The sequence below is a fragment of the Pseudorca crassidens genome, chromosome 9, assembly GCF_039906515.1.
Source record: "Pseudorca crassidens isolate mPseCra1 chromosome 9, mPseCra1.hap1, whole genome shotgun sequence".
In the NCBI taxonomy this organism is placed as follows: Eukaryota; Metazoa; Chordata; class Mammalia; order Artiodactyla; family Delphinidae; genus Pseudorca; species Pseudorca crassidens.
Genome location: NC_090304.1, coordinates 2,735,963 through 2,754,109, shown reverse-complemented (window position 1 = coordinate 2,754,109; position 18,147 = coordinate 2,735,963). Strand labels below are relative to the sequence as shown.

Sequence of the window (18,147 nt, the reverse complement as noted above, 5' to 3'; positions counted from 1 at the left end):
TCAGAAAGAGATGCACTGAGAAACATGGGTATGAGGCAGGGGTCCACACGTGGGACAAGGACAAAGGGCTCGGGTGTCTGGGTTTCCTCTTGTGTTCCGGTGGCTTCCGCCTGGGGGAGAAATGGTGACAGTTTCTCGGGGTCGGAAAGAGAGGGGGTCCCCCCCCACTCTGGCTAGGGTGGGCTGGAGGCCTGCAAGAAGCTGTGATCATGTGCCCTCCCGCACCCCTAACCCATGGAGGCTGACCCCACTCACCAGCGCTCGCTCACCCCGTTTCGGGAGGGACGTCCGAGCGCCGGGCGCGCCAGGCAGAGGGCGGCGAGGCAAGGCCGCGCCAGGCAGGGACTGGGGTCGCGGCGCGCCCGCTCCGCTCGCCGATCCCGCCCGGGTTTTGCGGCCGCCGCGCCCTCCGTCCCTCTCCCCGCCTCCTCTCCTCCCTCCTCCGCTCCCTCCCTCTGCTCCCGGGGTTGGATCAGTCTTCTGGCATTTCCTGCAGCCGGGCCGCGCCGCCAGCTGAGCCCCCGCGCGCCCGGCCCGGCCCGGCCCGGCCCGGCCCAGCTTCTCACGGTAGGAGCGCGGCGGGGGACGAGGAGGGGACGAGGAGGGACCGAGGAGGGGGCGGGGAGGAGGCCGCGGCCCAGAGGGCCGGGAGCGTCCAGGGGGCCGCCGGGGGGGAGAGGGGGCTGCTGAGGGGGCTGGGGGAGCCCCGCGCCGGAGCCCGCAGACCCCGGGGACTGGGGCGTAGCCCGGCCGACCCCGACAGTGGCCGGAGCTGGGGAGCCCCGACCCGGGCCGTCGCTCGGGGAGCCCGGGGTGATGCGGCTACGATCCCAGACACGGGCGGGCGGGTTGGAGCGCGGGTGGGGCCGGAGTGTGGGAAGCGGCGGGCAACCGGGCTCCCCAGTTTCGGGGCTTGAAGGAGCGGGGAGGGGAGGGAGGGTGGCTGGGTCCATCTGCGCGGAGTGGCCGGGTCTGTGTCCCCAGCTCAGCCCAGACCCAGGGGATCTTGAAGGGGCAGGGTCTGCGGGAAGGGGACCTGCCGCCTCTGGATGGGGTCTGGGATTAGCGTCTGGCCTTCCAGCGTGGGGCTTGGTCTGTGTCCACAGAGTGAGGGGCTGCGTGAGCTGAGGGGGAGGACCTCTGCTGTCACCCACCCCCCGGGCCCTCCATCTCTAGGCCACTGAGCCCCTGAGACAGGGAGCCTTGGAAATTGTTCAGGGGACATGAGTCTACACGAGGGTGCCGTGCACTTGACGATTCCCGCGGGCCAAGGGAGGGTGGGACGTGGGGGTAGGGGGCTGTCAGCAGCTGGGGGGGCCAGCCACTGCCACTTGGAGCCCCCAAGCTGGGCCGAGTGCCGTCGGAAGACCCTGGAATTGGGATTCTGAATGGCTCCTGGGGGTGTGGACAGGGCCCACCACGGGGAGGTGGGCTTCTCTGCCCCCGCTCATCCTTGGTCTGAGCCAGGCCCAGCCCAAGCAGCTGGTTGGATTTCTGCGCTTTTGCCATTTGGGGGTCCGTCTACACCAGAGATCTTTTATATGTGTGTCTGCCCGTCTGCCTGAGCCTTCAAGGTACCTTTCACAGGCCGACCCCTGTGGTGTTCCCCCAGGCCAGGTCCAGAGGCAGGACCGGGCTGTCACAGCCTGGGCCGTGGGCACAGCCTTTGGGCTGGATGTGGACGCCCTTGCAGATGTGGGCGCCAGGTGGATCCGGGCCCCGGACAGCAGGAGCCCTCCCCTCGAGTGGTTTGTCGGGTGGCTTTTACGCACTTTCTTGGCTGCGAGGCCTTGCCGCTCCTTGAACTTGACAGGCTTCGCAGGCAGCTGGCAGCCCAGGGGCGTCAGGCTTCAAGCTCCAGGTCCGCGATCCCATTGTCTGCTTGCGTGCGTGTGGGGCAGGGCCCGGGGCGCCAGGAGGGTAGGCACTGAGTGTGTCTGTCTGGTCTGTCCTGCCAGCTGTGTTTAGAGATGGTGACAAAGCAGATGGGCCCGGCCAAGGCCCTCGAGTCCAGGCCTCGTCCTGTGGAGGCTGCTGTGCAGATGTGGACCCGTGGGCGGTGCTTCCTGGACGCCAGATGGAAGCCCCTCCTTCCTGGGCCCAGGGGTCAGGCTGGCCTGAGTTGGGCCGGGGATCAGCTAAGTCTCCAGAGGTTTGCTCCCGGCTCTTTTCAGAACGCCGGCTGCAGCCCCTCCCCTAGAATGGTCGTTACTGTGCTCAGAAGTTCGGGGATCAGTTTCTCTCCTGAAATCTTTCTTCCTGGAAGCTCCCTGAGCTGTGATAGTCATCTGACAAGCTGCACCTGGGGGTGGGAAGAAAGACTGCGTGACAGGCCAGTGGTTTGAAGGTTGTGGTGTGTCTTCGGCAGCTGTGTTTGGGGGACTTGCACTTTCTGATGATTCTGTGCTTAAGTCAGCGTGGGCGCGCATGCACGCGTGCGTGCATACACACACACAATGCACAGGTGGACGAGAACGCACCCAAGGTGATGGGAGCGTGCTTGCCCCCTCCCCATTCATTCAGGGGACAGGTGTGCAGCCACAGCTGGGAAGCAGTGTAGCTCACGGTTGCACGGGTGAGACCTGAACCCCAGGACTGGGGACTGTTCAGGGGTGCACGGTGTGCGTCAAAAGGACCCCCGTCGTCTGGACTTGAAGGGAGGTGCCACGTGCAGGGCCCACCGTGGGGTCCACGGGTCGGAGGGAACCACCTGGCGGCTCTCAGGAGGCAGAAGCCCAGGTGGGCACTGTCGGGTCGGGGGCCAGGGGTTGGGAGGCGCAGAAGGACGGTCACCAGGCGTGCCGCTCGCAGCTGTCACCAAGGAACAGAGTATTGCTGTCCGTGCCGGATTTGCCCCACGACGAGGGGCAAACCTCCTCCCCAGGACGAGGCCCGGACTCGAGGGCCTTGGCCGGGCCCATCTGCTTTGTCACCATCTCTAAACACAGCTGGCAGGACAGACCAGACAGACACACTCAGTGCCCACCCTCCTGGCGCCCTGGGCCCTGCCCCACACGCGCGCAAGCAGACAATGGGATCGCGGACCTGGCGCTTGAAGCCTGACGCCCCTGAGCTGCCAGCTGCCTGCAGGTTGAGGAAGCAGAACTTACAACGGGGGATGAGCTCTCTGTGGGTTTATGGCTGGCCTTGGTGGCTCGGTAACCTGCACCAGCTCCCCAGCCGTGTGAGCAGATAAACTTCTCCAGGGATGGTAATGGTGATCGAGGACAAAGGACTTGGACTTTGGATTATGTGTCCTCTTAGCATCACAGTTGCTCCAGGCCAGGGCTCCTGTGTGCCCGTGGGTGTGAAGTTGGCATATATTGGCGTCTGTGCTGAGGGCAGTGGGCACCCGCTGTGTGGTCAGGACCTGCCCCATTGAAGGCCAGGCTTGGATGGGACTGCGTCTGGGACACGAGGTCTCTGGCTTAGAGTTCTCTGTCCGGTGAGGTAGCTGGGGAATGAGCCGTCAAGGTTAAGAAATGCTGCAGGACCGAGACGTGGGGCTGCCGGGAAGTGCCCCAGGGATACCCAAGAAGGGAATCCCTGCGCCAGCATCACACACCCTTGGGATTCAGAGAGGGAGGCTCGAGGACCATTGGGAAGGGCCTCGGAACCACCGGGCCAGGCCCCTGGGGAGGTGAGAGAATTGCCAAGGTTATCTGGGTCATCCAGCCAGTGAGAGACCGTCCCCACCACTCAGGACAGGAGCCTGGTTGGCCCGCGCCAGGGGACTCACAGGACCTTTGTCGAAAACCTCAGAGCTAGTACTTTGCTGAACTCCCAAGCCCACCTCACACCCACTCTTCTCTCCAGACTGGCCTCTGCTCCTGACTGAAGCCTCCATTCGAAGGTGCTGGGTTTCATTTTCTCAGCGCCGTGATCCATGCATTTCTGGAACCATCTCCATCCTGTATCTGTTCAGTCGAGCGGGCGGGCACTGTTGGCACCTGGGTCACCCTTCACTCATTGCCTGGATGTCTGCTCGGGGCTCTGCCCCCGGGCCTGGCACACAGTGGGTGCTCATGGGAAGCTGTAGAATCGTCTTCGCCCAGGGATGCCCCATCCTGCATCTACCTCGGGTCTGTGGACCTCACCGGCGTTGACAGGCAGGACACCTGACCAGCCCGTGCCCTCTGTCCTAGGAGGGATGGACCCAGCTTGCCCGCCTTCCCAAGGGTCCTGCCATTTCTGGATTAGAAGTATCGTGTGCAGAGTTCACTGGGCGAATGGAGGTGGCCTGGACTGTCCGGGCCCTCCCTGGCCCTGGCTGGGATGAAGGGCTGCAGGGGGGTGTTCAGGCCTCACAACGGAGCAGTGCTGCCCCAATCCCAATGAGAGGGATATCTCACAGGCTTAATGAGCACATCAGGAGGGGATCTGGGGCCGCCCCGTCCCACAGGCTGCTGACCCTTGTGACCAGCTGGGGGTCACTTTCTCTTGTCCAAGGCCGAGGAGGGGCGGAGACCGGGAGTAGGCAAACGCCCAGGAAGGCAGAGGGAGGGGATGGCCCAGCAGGGACGGGCCAGGCTTCTGAACCAGGAGGGAGGGAGGCCGCCCGATCCTCGGCCAACAGTGGGCAGGGGCGGTGGCTGGCTTGGCCACAGCCACCATGAACCCGTTTTCAGTGGCTTCCACTCGAGGAAAGGCAGTCCGCCAAGGGGAGGGATCACGCGGCCGTATTGATGTGCCCGCCTATTGGGGTGAATGCGGCGCAGGGGAGGTGGCTTAAAGGGCCAGGCCTGCGCAGCGGCGCAGGAGTGGGGAGGATGGGGCGGTGGGGGATTCGGTGCCCGCCTATTGGGGTGAATACGGCAGAGGCCATTAAAGGGCTGGGGGTCTCCCCGGGGTCTGTCACCGGGGCGGCGCCGAGGCTGCTAGGGCGGCTCCAGGTGGCTGTGTCCTCTCCCGCTTCCCCAGGAGGCCAGAGGGAGGGGCCGGAGGGTGAGCAGCTGGGACAGGAAGGCCGACTGCCTGCCCTGTAGGATGAACCTCATCCCCACCCACCCCACTCAGGAGTCACCCAAATCCAGCGGGATCGGGGTGGGGGGCGGGGAGTGCGCACTGTGTCTGAGGTCTGCAGACCTGAGGACCGAACGTTCTGGGTCCGAGAGACCAGGGACAGGCTTTTTGTTATTTACCGACACGTTTACCGAATGTGTTTTTATCCCTTTGCTGCTTTTAGAGACAAGAAGGGTCTCTGGACCGGGGGTGGGGCGGGCTTCATGGTCAGTCCTCAGCCGCCCTTGGGGTGACACCCAGGGGTCGGGGGCCCTTGCAGGTCCTCCCATGGACCCTGGGCTTGTGGGCTTCTCACCCCAGCCCCAGGAGACAGGGGATGGGGGGAACCCCACGCCTCCCAGTTGGAACCTAAAGGCCAGTGTGGCACCTGGCGCAGGGCTCTGAGAACGTGGTCAGGGGTGGCCGTGCACGGAGCCCCCGCCCGTTCAGGACGCCTCTGCGTCCACCTCTGCAGTGGCCCTGACCGGGGCCCTCTCCGGGTCAGCACTCAGCCAACCCAGAGCGACAGGACAGGCTCTCCTGCACAACCCTGTTCCCGAGGGGAGCCTGGATGCCCGCCGCCTCCTCTGCCGGCCCGGCCTGGGCTGAACTGAGCAGGCCCCTGGAGCCCTGGTACAGGCCTGGGGCTGGAGGACGGCGCAGAGGCTGGCCAGGGTCCCAGGGGTTGATGGTGTCAGGGATCACGGTGGATGTGGAGGCCAGGCCAAGGAAGCGGCTCAGGGATTCTTAACCCCAAGTCCTGGGGCCAGCAGTTTCTACCCCCTAAAGCTCTGTTTCCCTATCTGTAATCCGGGCCCACAGCAGTCCCATGAGAAGTCATGAGACGGGTGACCATTGGCCCCGTGTTGGTTCTCTGCCTTAGCTCCTTGTGGGTTAGGAACCAGACCTCCTTGTAGGCCGGAGGCCAGGGGCACGGTAGGGCCTGGGGGTGCTGGGGGTGGGGAGGGAGAGCTGGAGCTTCACATTAATGCCCAAAGATGAGCTCAGGTGGAGTGAGAACCCCACCCCCAGGACTGAGAGCTCCAGTCCCCAGCTGACCTTTAGCATGTGCCCATCTCCTGCGCGGAAACTGACCCACAGAAAGGGGCCTCGGTCCTAATGCTTTGTTCTCTGGCTTCAGAGTGAGTGCAAAGCTCTCACCTGAGCCCTCTTGTCTCCCCTCCCCAAACAAAGCTGAGGTTGAGGTCCAGGGGCTCACAGGGTCCACCCAGCTTCTATTAGAGAGGCAAGGAGACCGCAGCCCAGAACATGGCAAGATCGCCGTGCTGTCCTCACCGGGCCTCCGTTTCCCCGTCCGTAAGGCTCCCCGATCCCTGACATCCTGTGTTCCACATTCCTGTGTCCCCCAGACAGGTGGTGATGGGGCAGGAGCTGGGAGGGAAGGGGCGCCCTGAGCCCCAGCTCACTGCCCGAGGCCCAGGTTCTCTGGACGGCTCAGGTCCCCAGCACCTGCCCTTCCAGCTGTTTTAGCCTGAAGTTACACAGCAAGTTTTTGGTGTGTTTTTTTTTTTTTGAATTTTATTTTATTTATTTTTTATGCAGCAGGTTCTTATTAGTTATCTATTTTATACACATCAATGTATACATGTCAATCCCGATCTCCCAATTCATCCCACCCCACCACTTCCCCCCCTTGGTGTCCATACGTTTGTTCTCTACATCTGTGTGTCTGTTTCTGCCCTGCAAACCGATTCATCTGTACCATTTTTCTAGGTTCCACATATATGCGTTTATTTACGATAGTTTTCTCTTTCTAACTTACTTCACTCTGTATGACAGTCTCTAGCTCCATCCACGTCTCACAGCAAGTTTTATATGGAAAAAAGTTTCCACCAGTTTTTAAAAGTGTGAAAGCCACAGGAATTCTCTGGCGGTCCAGTGGTTAGGACTCCACGCTCTCACTGCTGGGGCCACAGTTCAGTCCCTTTTCGGGGAACAAAGATCCTGCAGGCCATGCAGTGCGGCCAAAAAAAAAAAAAAAAAAAAAACAGGGTGAAAGCCACAAGACCGATGGTTGGAAAACTCTCCTCCTCTCCCTCGGGCACCACACATGACTTCCGGTCACCAAAGCGGCTGCCTGCTGCTGGCCCCTCACCCCTGCCTCCCTGCAGTCCGCCCACGTGGGCCACCCGGCGTGAGCCCTTTGTAGAACCTGCTGCCGCTTCTGTCATCCTCCACCCCCTTCTCCTGGAGCAGAGAGAGAGCAGCCCACTTTGAAGGAGCCCTCGCCCACTCCAGCCCACCCACGCTGTTTCCGCTTTGCGCTCCTGCGACAGAGCACAGGTGGCCCCTGCTCTGAGGCCTCCATGCTGCCTCTGGACTGCAGCCGCCCCTGAAGGGCAGGACCCCTGGAAGGGCAGAACCCAAAGGGTAGGACCCCAAAGGCTGCCAGGAAGAGACCCAGCCCTTGGTCCCGGGAGGCTGGGTTAGTTTGGGTCTGCAAGAAGATGACACCTTGACTCAGAATGTAAGACTGCAGCCCCACGGTGCGATCCTGAGCGTGAGGCCGCCCGGGGACAGGGCCTGGTTGCTTTCCAGCGGCCACTGTGGGTCATCCTTGCTGGTCAGCAGGCTGGCTCCGGAGGCTCCCAGGGAGGGGGGTAGAGGCGTTCCCCTCCGAGGGGCAGTCTCAGTGCTGGGCCTGACCATTGGGACCCCCTCCATGCCCTGCATGCAGCCGTGCAGCGCTCTCTCCCTGGCAGTGGGCATCCACCACCAGCCACTGCAAGGCCCGTCCTGCAGGAGAACCTTCCAGCTGCCCAGAGCTGGCCAGGCTGGGCCAGCTTTTCTTCGCCTGATCAGAGGGGAGAGTTTCTCAGTCTTGGGGCAGGGCCCCGCCCTCTGCTCTGCTCTCGCAGATCGCCAGGCGTTCGCTCTGATGTGACTTAGCACCTCTGTGCCTTAGCGTACGCTGATCCCTTGCCTGGAAAGCCCTCCCTCGGCTCCGTCTCGGGCGCTGACTCTCGGGCACAGTGGGGTCGGCGTCCAGGCTGTCGTGCAGGGAACACCAGGTGCCTGGCCAGCGCAGCCCTGGCCAGCACTTTGTCTGTGGGCCCTGCATGGGTCCACCTCACCCCTTATCTGCCCTTCTTTTTTTTTGCTAGAAAATACTATATGTAATATTTTAAAGATTTTTTTAAATTGAGGTAACATTGGTTTAAAGCAGCACGTAAGTTTCGTGTGTATATATAGTGTGTACACTGTGTTTCGAGCTCTGGATACAGTACCACATGCTCACCACCAAAATGGTCTCCATCCGGTCCCATACTGCTGGTCCCCTTTACCCGCTTTGCACCCCCGTGCCCCTCCCCCCTACCAACCACTGCTCTGTTCTCTGTATCTACTCGTTTGTTTGGGTTTGGTTTGCTTTATCGTTCATTTTGGGTTTTTTGTTTGTTGGATTCCACATGAATGAGACCCTACAGCCTTCGTCTTTATCTGTCTGACTTGTTTCACGTAGCATAGTGCCCTCGAGGTCCCTCCGTGTGGTCTCAAATGGGCAGGATTTCGTCTTTTCTGGTGGCTGAGTAGCATTCCGTTGTGGACACACCACTTCTTTGTCCTCTCAGCCTTCTTCTCACGGGCTGGGGGTTGGGTCTCCAGCCGGAGCCCCAGGCCAAGCCCTCGCCTCCTTCCACTTGCTGGGGAAATGTCACTTGTTTTCCTGGCAAGTCAGCGAGCTGCTGCTTCTGTTCGTTGGTTTGGGTGTTTCGTTTTCAGGCGGAGGCAGGGAGCGCGGTTAAGCCAGATGCCCGAGTCTGTAAACAGCACCCCTGGAAAAGCGCTCCTGACCTGCCGTGGGGGCTCTGGAGCCCCCCGTCTGACCACGTGGACGCCGAGTGGCGTGGTGGTTAGAGCGTGGGCTCCGTGGGAGTCCCCCCCACTCGGACACGTCACTAGCCAGGGAGCCCTGGACAAGTCCCTTAAGCTCCAGGCCTCAGTTTTCCCGTCTGTGAAATGGGCATGGCAACGCCGGCCTCGGAGGCAGGGGGAGGATGTGCTCGAAGCCCAGAGCCGGCCCCCAGAGATGCTGCAGCCACCGGCCCTCATCTGGCCGAGGCTCTGCCAGCAGGGAGGGACCATCTCCTTATCACTGATTAAAGCTTTGATTAATGAGTGGGAAAGATTTACACCTAGAAACCACAGAAAAGAGTAAAACCGATCCCGCCTCATCAAGGTCCTGTTCTCTGGCTCTGCCTGCTTCAGGCTGGGAGCCCAAAGTTCCAGCGCAGGACGGGCCCCTGACCGCCCTCCCCCTGGGGGTTGCCAAGCTGACATCGCAGAGTGCTTTTGTGCTGTTGCTATATATGGATGAATCCACAAACAAATACAGGACCCTCTGGCTCCTTGACAGATGTCGCATGACTGCCGCTCTCCCTTCACGCCCCTGCTTATTTCCCATAACTTCAGAGTCACGGAGAAGTTGCAAAAACCCATATACACAGCCTTTTGCAACGTCTTTTGAGCCGTGCAGTTATGAGTGCCTCTGCCTCGTTCCCTATCCTTATTTTCTATGTATAAGTCAGGACTTATTTCCACTCCTCTGTCGAAGGACTTTGGGTAGTTTCCGTCTTATCCCTGGAGCGTGTCCTGCGTTGGGTCTCCTGGGGCACGTAGACGGGTGCTTCTCTGGGATATTGGCCTGCGGTGGCGTCTCGGGGTCCCAGGGTGAGCACGTGAGCAGCCCACTGGGTGTGGCCAAGTGGCTGCCACTGATGCCCCAGCACACGTGGGGGGAGCCGGCCTTTCCCCTGCAGCAGATGGAGAAGGAGGACAGCCAGTGAGCGAGAAGTCACAAAGCTCCCAGCACCGGCGTGGGGTGGGGGGCTCTTCCCAGGGCCTGGCCCAGGTGGGTGGGCAGGGGCTGCGTCTCCCGGTAGGGCGGGGTCCTTGGCTCACCGTTCTGGGGTTGAGACAATCTTTCTAAGCCAGTCCGTAGACTCTCCTGGCCTTGGGGACCCGCCTGCTGTGTCACCTCTTGAATCCCACTGGACGGAGTTCTTTCTCCCCACCTCTGCCTGGGCTGCCGGCTGAACATCGACTCCCAAGGGCCCGCGGAACAAGATGTTTGCCAGGGTCTCCCAAGGGGTCGCTCAGCGACCAGCACATTCTGTTCATTAAAAACAAGAACTATATGTAACATGATGCCCGTAGTTGATGACTCTATTGTATAATTGAAATTCACTAGGAGAGTAGAATTGAAATGTTCTCACCAAGAAAAAGTAAATAACGGGTGAGCTGATAGATGTGCTAATTAACTAGGTGGGAGGAAGCCTTTCTCAGTGGAACGTGTATCAAATCAGTGTGACGTACACTTTCAATATTTTACCGTTTTATTTGCTGATTATACCTCAATTAAGCTGGAAAAGAAATAGGCTGAACCTGAGACGGCAAGGGTCCGGGGAGGGCGGGTCTGGCTGAGGCTCTGCGGGCCCTGCCTGGAGCTGGTTAGAGCACACAGGTGCCCAGCTTGAAACACAGCCCCACCCCCCCCATGCCAAAAATGGGGCACAGATGGCGGCCAAGTCCCAGACCACGGTATTTCCACGTGGCTGTTACGCAGAAGCAGATCACTGGCGGGAGGGCTGCTGCCTGGTTGTCTGGTCTCCTGGGGCCTGGGTGCAGAGACCATTGGTGATGCTGGTGCACCAGCGCTTTGGGTGCTCGGGGCCACTCTGGTCCACAGCCACCAGCTGGAAAGTGGCCCAGGCAGGATTTGGGCCCTTCTGCGGCATCCATCCTGGGAGAGAAGCTTCATCTCCTCCATCCCCCAGGTATGGCCAGGGAGATGCCCCTTTTCCCAAGGGTGCTGGCTGCCGACCCATCCATCTCGGGGAAGCCTGCTTGTGTGTGTGTATAGGTCGGCCAGGGTTGCTATAGTAAACACCATAGCTGGGGCGGCTTAAACAACAGACATTCATTGTCTCCAGCCCTGGAGGGTGGAATCCCAGATCCAGGCGTGGGTGGGGCTGAGTCCTCCTGAGGCCTCTCTCCTCGGCGTATAGATGGCTGTCTCCTCCCTGTGTCCTTACGAGGTTGTCCTTCTGTGTGTGTCTGTGTCCTGATCTCCTCTTTTTATTTGTTTATTTATTTATTTGGTTGCGCCGGGTCTTAGTTGCGGCTCTCTGGCTCCTTAGTTGCGGCAGGCAGGCTCCTTAGTTGCGGCGTGTGAACTCTTAGTTGCGGCATGTGTGTGGGATCTAGTCCACTGACCAGGGATCGAACCCGGGCCCCCCGCATTGGGAGCGCAGAGTCTTATCCACTGCACCACCAGGGAAGTCCCCTGACCTCCTCTTCTTATAAGGACCCCAGTCCTGTGGGATTAGGACCCACCCTAGTGACCTCATTTTACCTTAATCACCTCTTTAAAGACCCATCTCCAGAAACAGTCACATCTGAGAGACGGAGGGTTAGGCCTCCAGCAAATGAATTTGGAGGACACAATTCAGCCCTGACCGTGGGTAGTGGGGTGGCCATAACCTTGGGTGCCCAGCACAGTGGGAGGGCTCATTAGCAGATTCCTGGGCTGCGATTCTATTTTTATTTCCTGTGCAGCCCACATGTTTGCAGGGAGTAGGATTTTGAGGCCATCAGAACCTTTAACACCCATAAATGTGCAGAAATGTTTTCAGATTTCACTCCCTTGGATCTCGACTGTTTTGTAGCTGCCCGGGTGCCCTTGGCCAGCATTTTCAGCGCGTGCACCGGGGATGGAGCCAGAGGCCCACACCACACGGTACGAGGTTCACACACACATGGACCCGGTTGCGCTTCCCTGGGTCTGAGCTCCACCTGTGGGCGTTCGTAGGGTCGGCACGCCTGTGGCCGTCAGGTCCTGCTGCCCTCTGGCCTTCCCACCTGCCAGGCCATCCTCTCCCGGCCACAGCATCCCAGGCCCGGGTCAGCTTCCCCATCACCACTGCCCGCTGTCCAGTTCAGCAGACACCTTCTGCAGTGGCCCTTGGGAAACCAAATGTGGCCTTTCCTTTGGGCCAGGTGGACAAGGGGACGCTGCAGCAGTGGGCCATCCGTTCTGACACTCACAGACCTTCCTGTACCAGCAGCTGTGTGCAGAGTCCTGAGAGCTGGCCGAGTGTGCTCTCCTGCCCTGTTCTCTGCAGTGCTGGCGGGGGTCCCCAGGGGCCCCCTGCCCCTCCCTGTTACCAGACCTGATGGGTGCCCTCTGGGCGCCGCGTAGGGCCTGTGGAGACCTCCACCCAGAACTCAGGAGGGGGAGCAGGTGCTCAGCTGTTGGTAGCAGATGCTGTTTCAGGAGGTGGTCCCGGGGGTGCCCACTAGGCCTGACCTTACGGGCTTCCTACTGAAGCTCCAGATACAGCAGAAAAGGGAAGAACGGCTTCTTCCACGCCAGGTGGGTCCCTGAGGGGCTTCCCCCACGTGCGGCCACCACCAGCCCCGCTGAGCGCCCGCCAGCTCGTGCTTCCCCCCCACCCCGGCCCCGGCCACCGGAGCTGCAGGCTGGGCTGGCGGTCAGTTTTTAAACTGCGGTTTAACAAATAATGGGAGGAAGACACACAGGCAAATGACTGCCCTCCTGCCTGTTCATTATTTTTAAACTGTGTCTGCTTTTCAGTTTATTTTTAAATCTCAAAGGCACAAGGAACATGCTGTTTATCTCCGGCAAGCCTGCTCTCTCCGACGTGACCGTTCACCACTTCCCGGCCAAGCCTGGAGCATCCCGCCTCTGGCCGGGCCCCAGTTGGCCTGATGGGCAGGAATAACCCCGCAGAACCCATGGATCCCGGACACCCGCTCCTTCAGGCCGTGGGGGCCTCTCCCCGACCAGGGCCGCTTACCCGGCTCAGCTGCCGGGTATCGTGGGCTTCCCCGGTGCGCAGTGGTTGAGAGTCCGCCTGCCGATGCAGGGGACACGGGTTCGTGCCCCGGTCCGGGAAGATCCCACATGCCGCGGAGCGGCTGGACCCGTGAGCCGTGGCCACTGAGCCTGCGCGTCCGGAGCCTGTGCTCCACAACGGGAGAGGCCGCAACGGTGAGAGGCCCGCGTACCGCAAAAAAATAAAAAAAAAAAACCTTATCGTGTTCAGGGGAAATCTTTCTATACTGCTTTACCCACGTGATGCCTTGCAGGCTTAAGGTATAAACGAGAAATAATTTAACCCTTTTCCTGGTGACTTGGGTCATTACAACGATTAATTTTTTTCTAATGCTTAACATTTTGCTGAGGGCCCTTGACATGGTCTAGCTCCTTTAATCTTTAAAACCACCGTATGTGGTGAGTTGTGTTACCACCCCCAGTTCACAGGTGGGAACGCTGAGGCTCAGAGAGGTGAGGAAGCCTGCCAGAGTCACCCCCCGCCCTCACCGTGGTACATGACAGGCCGGGATTAGGCCAGCTCACCTGATGACGCTGCCGTGACACCGAAGCCCTGGAGGGATGCCGCCTCGTGCGGGGCTGTTTGTCCCTGTGCTAAAAGGCCCCAGACACCTTTTCTTAAACGTCTTGTCGGAGGGGTTGTCAGTTATTTCCTTCCTTAAAACACAACTTGTTTCGGCTTCTGGTCCACCCGTGTCTGGGATGGACTTGATGAAGGAGGTTGTTCGAAGTGTGTGCAAGCCAAGAGCGAGCAGGAGCTGAAGGAGGGCCGAGATGTGCCGGGGAGTCGTGAGCAGAACCGCAGCCGGGGTGTTCTGTGATGTGACGCCTCCCTTCACCGCTGCTGAGAGACTTGCTTCTGTCCGTGTTCTGCATCTCGTTCAAAACCCAGTAGGGCTCTTCCGGGTTGTTCGCAATAACCGATGGGTATCCAGTGCCCACTGGAACCCAGAATTTCGGGGTACAGTACAGGCACCCCCTCTGTTCAAACTCAGGACCAGCTGTGAGGTGCCTGGCAGCGCCAGCTTCGGGTGTGAAACCAGGGCTCAGAGACGGTCCGTGCCTTTGCCCGCGCCGCCAGCTGGTGAGTCCAGGAGCCCCTCGCAGGTCGGACACCGGGTGCCCCAGATCAACTGAAAGGCAAAGGAAGGGAACGAGGGGGACCGCAGATTAAGAGACTTAGAAGGGGGCCTCACAGTTGGACGATGAAATCGTAAAGGTGAAGGTGAGGGTCTGGGAGGACCGGCGGCGGGGCCGTGGCCAGGACTCGTGCCGGATGGGCTCCTGGGGTGACTGGGCAGCGCTGACTTCTGACCTGGGTGGTGGTTGCAGAGTGCTTGTCTAGAGGAGCTCGTGAGGCCGAACGTCTGTGTGGTTTTCTGTATTTACATTTTATTTTATAATAAATGGAGCTTAGAAAAGAAGCTGCTCTGGGTGGAGCCCTGGGAACGGGACCCGTGACAACCCAGGCCGGGTCCCTGCTCTGGGTGAAGGGACCACGGGGGCCTCCTGACCAGGAGGGGCCACTCGGAGCAGCTCCCAGCATTTTCGGAACAGCTTCCCGAGTTCCACCTCTGTGGTCCAAAACCACCTATGCTGGTATTTTAGAACATGGTTAAGTCCACCCACTTATTTTTACTTAAATAAGTGTGTATCTAAGGGAAACTTTAAGCCGTTGCTGCAGTTAGAAAGGCTTCCTCCCACGTAATAAACAGCAGGTAATATAAAAATGCACAAGCGAGCGTGAAACACCAGACTGTACCGGCGGTCGCTCTCCTCGTTTTGTCTGCCGTAGCTTTGTGCCCGAGGCTGCCCTGCTTCTGTTAAGTAGAGAGATTCGCGATGATGGAGCTGCAGTAAAGACCCAGACTTCTCTCCCTTGACACCCTCAGGAGGCTGGAAAGAGAAATGAAAAAAGAGACGCTTTCGCACTGAGACCAGTGATGACTAATGCGCCCCGGCGTCACCTGGCTGCATCCGGTGTCTGCCCACGTTTTAGAAACGCGTGACGTGCTTATTTCGGGTCTGGCTCAGGACGCAGAGGGGGCTTCGGTGGCCGATTCGAGGGGCTTTGAGAGCTGGCTTTTTCCTAGGGGTGGACAGGGTGGGACGGAGACCCTGCTGCTCGGAGACTGGGAGGTGACCTCAGCGACGGGGCCACCAGGGTGCCCAGCACAGTGTCGCCGCGTCGCCTGGAGACCCCTCCCCAGGGATGGGCTGGCATCTGCTGAGTCGTGGGCCCTTCTCCAGGGAACACCGGCTTCCTCTGTTGGGTTCGTGCCGGGATGGTGTGCTCCCCCTCAGCCTCGCTTCTCGTGCGGGACGGACAAGGCAGGGGCTGGCGTGGACGTGCCCCCGATGGGGAACAGGGAAGAGGCGCCCAGGTCAGCTTCACTCGAGGTCTGCACATCTGCTGCATGGAGCAGTGACTCTCCTGCAGTCTCAGCAGCGCCCAGGGGCACAGGGTCCCTCGGCGGCGTCCTTTCAGTGTCCACACACTCACCTTTGGTTCAGGCCAGTTTTGAACCCCTAGTGTGAGTGTCCGGGGCGGCTGTAACAAAGGACCACTCGTGGGGCAGCTTTTTCCAAAAAATATTTATTTATTTATTTGGCTGCATCGGGTCTCTAGTTGCGGCACATAGGATCTTCATTGCCGCGTGGAGGTCGTGCTCGCGGGGCGGCTTTAAAACCACAGAAACTTGTTCTCTCCTGGTTCTGGAAGCCAGATTCTGAAATCAAGGTGTGGGCAGGTGTGCCGCTCCTTCTGAAGACTCTGGGGGAGGAAGCTTCCTGCCTCTCCCAGCTTCTGGGGAACCCGGGCATCCCTGGACTTGTGGCCGCGTCCCTCCAGCCTCTGCCTCTGTGGTCACCTGGCCTCCTCCTGTGTCTCTGTGTCCTGTTCTCCTCTTATAAGGATACAGTCATTGGACCAGGACCCACTCTGCTCCAATGCAGCCTCATCTTCACTCGGTCACATCTGCAGAGACCCTATTTCCAAAGAAGGTCACCTTCACAGGTCCCAGGGGTTGGGATGTCGACATACCTTTTGGGGGGGCCTCATCCCACCCGCCGCACCAAGGAGTGGGTGGCCACAGTGGGCAGTGGCCAGGAGCTTGCTGGGACTCCTGGAGACGTGGTGGTTAAGAGCTGGGCTCTGACTGACCGAACGGTGGGAAGGAGAGGGGATGGCACTCTGGAGACAGGGGTGACATCACGGATGTGGCCACATTGTTCTCCCAGCGATCCTGGATGCGGGGTCAGGGGGCTGCCTTATTATACAGACGAGATCGTTTGGGCCTCCGGAGAGGCAAGGACCGCTCGGGCGCCTGGCTGAGCTGGGTGTGACCGCTGGGGAGGCCTCCCCGCCAAGGGATGGGATGTGTCCTGCTGCCCCTGGACCAGCGTTCGTCCAGTGAGCTCTCACAGCACCCACACCCGCGGGGCACAGGTCGCTGGCCCCGGCATCTGGAGGTGGGACATCGTGGTCCTTGGCCTCCTGGCTGCTGACCTGCGCCTGAGATGTGAACCCCTCCAGGTCCACAATTCCCTGTGTCCTGCTAAAGCGATCGGCCTGGGGGCACCAGGCATGCTCACCCCCGGGCCAGGTCCTCGCTTCGCGCTCAAGGGCCCCTGGTTCCTCCCCTCCTGCGAGACTCTCAGCGGGTCCCAGGCCCTGGGGAGTGAACCGGGGGAGAGTAGCTGTGCTTGTGTCACCTGTGTTTACCTGGGAACCGAAAAACACTCTTTCAAAAGAGCCTCTTAGAAGGCAAGAAACATGCCAGCTCCTCCCCTGGGGCCCTGGGACTCTGGTTCCTGAGGGCAACTCCTGGCTGCCTGGTTGCGGTAGGAGCTGCCCTGGGCACGCCTCTCCCTGGTCCTGCAGCCCTTTCTTCCCAGACCTGGGGCGCTGGCTCCCGGGCCGCAGGGACCACTCGGGAGGCTGCGGTGACACGAGCGGGGGAAGTGGCAGCAGATCGGGTTCAGAGGCCTGCGTCATCACGTAGGGGCGCGGGGGTGAGCGCTCAGGGTGGAAAAGGGAGACAAGGACCTTGCACAGCTGTGTACCAGCACCCGGCACTTGGGGCACCCTCGGCAGGGTCCAGTGGCCAGGCTGGCGGTACCCCAAGCTGCCTGGAGCCTGGCCAGGGCAGTGATTGCCCGCTGACACGTCGGCGAGAGTCGGGTCGTTTTGATGATCAAAGAGGAAGAAAGGGAGCAGGGCTGGGGGCTGCCCTCACCTTGGGGGCACACAGGCGTGTGCCAGCGCGGGGGCCGAGGGCTCGAGCCACCCGACCCGCTGGCCGTCGGCTCTGGTCAGCGCCTGGCCTCACCTCTTGGTGGTGGGGTTGCCTCCTAGGAGGTCCTGGAGGACGTAAACCCGGGAGCCTGGGAGAGGCTGCGGTGGGCGCCCGACCACAGTGGGCACAAGCGTGCTGTTGGCCGTGAACCATCCGTACAGGCTGCGCGGGCCCCGGGCCCGCTGACCGGCCGCACGGCAGCCCCGCGGGCGGGGCCGAGGAGCGGGGTCCCGGCGGCGGTGGTGGTGGGGAGGGAAGGGACGAGGGGCTCGCTGCCAGAGTCCCCTGCCCCGGCACGTGTCGCAGCGCTGTCTGGGCCGCCCGGCAGGGCAGCCTGCTGGAGAGGTGGCCTCCGAGGGGTGACCGCCCCCAGCCCAGGCCGGTGGGTGCTGAGGGCAGCACCCGGGCCCCCGCTCCCAGCCTCTGCCAGGTTCCCGGCTCGGGGCCTCTGGTGGGTGTTGCTGATCTTGGGGGGCTGTTGTGAATCAGGGGATACGTCCTGGACAGCCGGGAGACCCACACAATCAGGCCGGAGCCTGTGAAAGGCCTAGGGCAGGGCCGGAGGGCCCCAGGCCGCTCTGCAGTGGGCGAGGCGGGGGCCCAGCCGCTGGGGTCCACGCTCTCGGGACGCTGCAGCCCACCGAGCGGCTCTTCTTCCCACTCGTTACCTGGCTGACCCCGAATCTGGATCGCCTCGTGGCTCTAACCTCCCCCGTTTTGGGGAGGGAGCACTGGCGTTTCCCCGGGGTGCAGCCTCTGATCGCCTGGCTGTCACCTTTCCAGTGTCCTCAGAGGCACCTGGCTTGTTTTTAGTCTTTTAAACTCTGAGCCTTGTTTGGGGGGTGGGGTGAGGACAGGACTGTAATGTTATGTGAATTTCTTCTCTCGTTTCAAGGCTTTTATTAAATTCTCCCTTTAAGCTTTCAAGAGAGAGCTTTTGAGCCTCTCCTTTTTGCCTCTGTATCACGGAAA

General features: G+C 60.6%; 1 protein-coding gene across 6 annotated transcripts in view; it reads left to right on the top strand.

Annotated features, from left to right (window-relative positions):
• The first annotated feature begins 440 nt into the window (after positions 1 to 440).
• The window catches only part of OSBPL5 (oxysterol binding protein like 5), a 65,489-nt gene continuing 47,782 nt past the window's right edge, over positions 441 to 18,147 (top strand). For 4 of the 6 annotated variants that reach the window (XM_067747954.1, XM_067747956.1, XM_067747952.1 and 1 more), the window contains exon 1: positions 441 to 567. The gene's annotated coding sequence lies outside the window, so the exon portion shown is untranslated. Of the gene's footprint in view, positions 568 to 9,967; positions 10,797 to 18,147 lie in introns of those variants that run through there. The other 2 variants (XM_067747953.1, XM_067747958.1) reach the window with 2 other exon arrangements.